This window comes from Crocuta crocuta, unplaced genomic scaffold, assembly GCF_008692635.1.
Source record: "Crocuta crocuta isolate KB4526 unplaced genomic scaffold, BGI_CrCroc_1.0 scaffold29, whole genome shotgun sequence".
Classification (NCBI taxonomy): domain Eukaryota; kingdom Metazoa; phylum Chordata; class Mammalia; order Carnivora; family Hyaenidae; genus Crocuta; species Crocuta crocuta.
The window spans coordinates 6868424-6872032 of record NW_027533280.1 but is presented as its reverse complement, the minus strand read 5'-3'; the positions used below and the strand labels follow the sequence as shown (position 1 = coordinate 6872032).

The window sequence follows — 3609 nt, the reverse complement described above, 5'->3', positions numbered from 1 at the left end:
GGGGAGGAGGGGGGTGGTGGTGGCTGCCTTCCCAGCCACCTTCCACGACTTCCCGGAGGCCGTGTGCCAGCCACAAAGGGCAGCGGTGCCTCCAGGAGCCGGCGGGAGCACGCATTCGTTTTCTGATTATAAAAGANCGTGGGGGGGAAAGAATATTATATATATATATATACGTGTAATATTTTGTGGCATCAGGATCAGGCTGTTTGGATGGTTGTGTTTACTGTGTTTTCCCCATGACTTAATGTTTTCTTTTTCAGCCTTCTTGCTGTTCTCGAGCACACCCTTTTTAACAGCTTTGTAGGATTCCACGACAATGACGTGACATGGTCTATACTCTGCTCACCCCACCCCTCCTCATCTTTATTCAGCTGTATCAATAGGACGGAAGCAGGGGAACAGGTGGAAAAGGGAGTGGCGGGACTTTCCTGATGGAAGGAACGGAGAGGGCAGGGGTGGCGTGGGGGTGGGGTGAGGGGATACGAGTGAAATCTTCAGCGTGTCGAGTCCGGGAGTGGTGTCTAGGCTGTGGGGCCCCGGAACCCGGCGCCCAGGGGCGTGTGGTTCAACCGACCCCTCCCCCCATCGTAGCGTTTGCCGATCTGCATGGTGTAAGTCCTCCCACCGTGGACGATCTCAAGTTCCCCACGTGGCACTGCTGAGCCAGGAGCGGGAGGGTCAAGGGCACGGTCAGCCCTCAGGAGCAGACACAGGTGCCAGGCCCGGGCCCTGCTCTGATGTGAGAAACTCGCTCTGCTCTGTGTGAGCTCTCCCCGGGCCCCAGGCTCAACCTCTCAGACGAAGTCGGGGGGGGGGGGGGGGATTCGCCAGTCCTGGGCCGTAGGCCATCGGGGTCCAGGAGCCTGACCTTGGGACCCGTCTTATCAGATTTCTCAGCGGAGATGCAAACCTCCAGATTCCCGCTGCTCAGCAACCTGGAGCCGCACTGAAGTGTGGCCGCTCCATCCCTCCCCGGAATTTGGGGTGGGGCGTGCTGTTCCACCCTGGCCGCGTCCTCAGGGTCCAGCCTCAGGGTCCTCAGGGTCCAGCCTCAGAGCTCAGCCACCTCGTGGGGCTCTGTGTCAGGCACAGCGCTGGGGTCAGGGTGTTCTGTTAGGGCCGCGGCACTTACTGAGCCCTTGCTGTAGGCCAGGCTGAGCTAAACACCTGAATTTTTTTTTTTTTAACCCCGTCCTGACACGCAGGCTATGAGGTGGGTGCTATCATTATCCCCACTGTACAGATGAAGCAACCGAGGCACCAAAAGCATAACTCACCAAGAACACCGAGCTCATAAGCGTAGTTGCCAGGACACTGTCCCCGGGTGGCTTGGCTGGATGCTAACAGCCCTGCTCTTAACTCCTGAGCTCAGCACCTCTTACTGCTCATGGTTTTAAGAAGCACTTGCTGCGTGCATCCCGTGGGTGCTAGACTATGTAGAGAGGGAGAAAGGAGATGATCGTGGGCTTGCAGGAAGGGGAAGGGAGGAGGCTACCCATTTCTCAAGCCAGGAGGGATGCCAGGTGCCCCTCACCACCTCTTGAGAGGTGAGGTCCCCTCCCACCTGACAGCCCAGGCATGAGCTGACCGCCCCCCCCCCACTGGGTAGCCACCAGTAGGTCACACACCCCTTCTCACGGCCACCTTCACCCGTTGGTCCCTTGATAGGAGCTGGCCTGGGAGACCTCAGACCCGCTGCCAGTTTCAACTCAAAGCTTCTCGAAACAACAGGAAGTAGCCAAGCCATTCGGAAAGTTTGAGGTCGGTGGCCACAGTTAGCTCCCTGGAGGCCTGGCTGGCACAGTCCGTAGCCTTCGTACCCACCCCTGGGGCCTGGGGAGGGGTGTCTGGGAATGTGACTTCCTGCTCAGCTCCGGAAGACTGGCTGAGGTGGCAGGTGGCGGTTTGGCTGGCATCCCAAGTGGCCCCAGGACTAGGTCCCTCAGGTTCCATCAGGGGTCGCCAGGGGCTGGATAGCCTGTTTGAGATCTCTGCAGGGTCTCAGAAGAAAAAGCGTTAGCCAAAAGCTCCCACCTAGGCAGGGGCGGGAAAGAGCCTGTCCTGAAGTAGCTGTCACAAAGCAAGCACTGATTTCCCCTGGTGAGGACGGGGGTGGGGGGAGTGGGGGGAGTGGTGACTGGTAAGGCTCAAAAGTGGGGAGGGGGGTGTTTAACACTCCCCCGGGGCTACTGCTGTCCTGGATTCAACCCTGGATCACCTCTCGTTACCCCGCTGAAGGAAGCTGCAATACTTCTAAGCCCAGCTAGACCCATATCCCAGATGGGGTAACTGAGGACCAGTCTCTGGAGGTTGGAGGACTCAGCAGATGGGGAGAGACTACAGGGATCTGAATCCCTCACCAGCTTGGCTGGAGTGCTGCGTGGGAAGTCAAGGAGGNCTCGGGTGGCCGGACAGGGCTCCCCTGGCCCCGCCAGCCTGGGCGTTGGCCGCCCCAGTCATTCAGTGGGGGACCTCCCATTGGTGCCCAGCCCTGGGCTGACCGAAGTGACTCAGGCTCGGTGCCAGCTCTTCCAAGAACACTTAGGCGGGTAAACAACAAACTCACGCAGGCGGCGGGGGAGGGAAATAGTGTGTGTGAGGCTGGGCCCTGAGACGGGCTCTTCCTGTCCCGTCGTTTCAAACGTGTTTTTCAAACCCCAAGCGTTAAAACTTGAAAAATGGACCAACCTGGAGCTGAGAAGCAGAGAAAATGAGAAGAAAGCCTCCGTCTGGGGTGGCAGGGCAACTCGGAAGTCTTCTTAGGACTTAGGAGATGCTGGAGTTATGCCTCCGAGGACCAGAATAATCGTAGCAAACACTCTCTGTGCCCGTTACTGTTTTGAGACCTGCGTCTTCTGCCCTCGCCTGTGCTTTAGCTCATCTATTCTCTCAAGACCCTGCGGGCAAAGTGCTATGTTATTCCTACGGAGCGGATGAGGAAACCAAGGCACAAAAGAGGCTAAGTGACTTGCTCAAGGCCGCAGCTACCAAGTGGTTGAGTCAGGGGTCAAACCCAGGAAGGCAGACCAATTACTGACTGAGACCTTCCAAGAGCTATTTCATCCCCCGGAACCGGTTTCTTCATCCACAAAATGGGGGCAACAGCGCAACCTTGCGCGGCGCGTGGACTCATCCTGAGGACGCGGATGATCGAATCCCCGTAACCCGCTGGGAACAGTGCCTGGCGCCCAGGAAAGTGTTCAAACAATCGTGGACGACTTGTCACCGCCGTCGCGGTTGTTATCTTCAGGCCTCCCCTCCCCCTCCGGCCGCCGCTGCCTCCCCCGCAGTGCCAGCCCATGACGTGGGAGCTGCCGCTCGCACAGCCTGGGTTTAATTGGAAACTAAACGACAGGGAAGGGGATGTTCGAGGCCCCTCCCTTGCCTCAGAACGGACCCCCCCACCCCGCCCCCTGGGAATGTGCGACTTCCTCTCTAGCGACGCCTCCCGCCGACTGCGGGTACTGCTCCCGGAAAGGACATGGAGGTGCGATCCAGGAGGTGGCGCCGGGATGGCAGGCAAGGAAGGGCCGAATGTGTTGGAGGGAGGGCAGGCAGGGGACCTACCGTGTCTTCTGAGCCCAAGGCCAAGTCACCACGAGCCAGCGG

The 3609-nt window shown here is 58.9% G+C and overlaps 1 long non-coding RNA gene across 1 annotated transcript in view; it reads right to left on the bottom strand.

The window, feature by feature from the left end:
- The window catches only part of LOC144218167 (uncharacterized), a 5418-nt gene extending 3558 nt beyond the window's left edge, over positions 1 to 1860 (bottom strand). The window contains exons 1-2 of the long non-coding RNA XR_013331069.1: positions 1629 to 1860; positions 1278 to 1432 (exon numbers count right to left, since the gene is read on the bottom strand). This is a non-coding gene — a long non-coding RNA (uncharacterized LOC144218167). The remainder of the gene's footprint in view (positions 1 to 1277; positions 1433 to 1628) is intronic.
- Positions 1861 to 3609: the final 1749 nt, after the last annotated feature.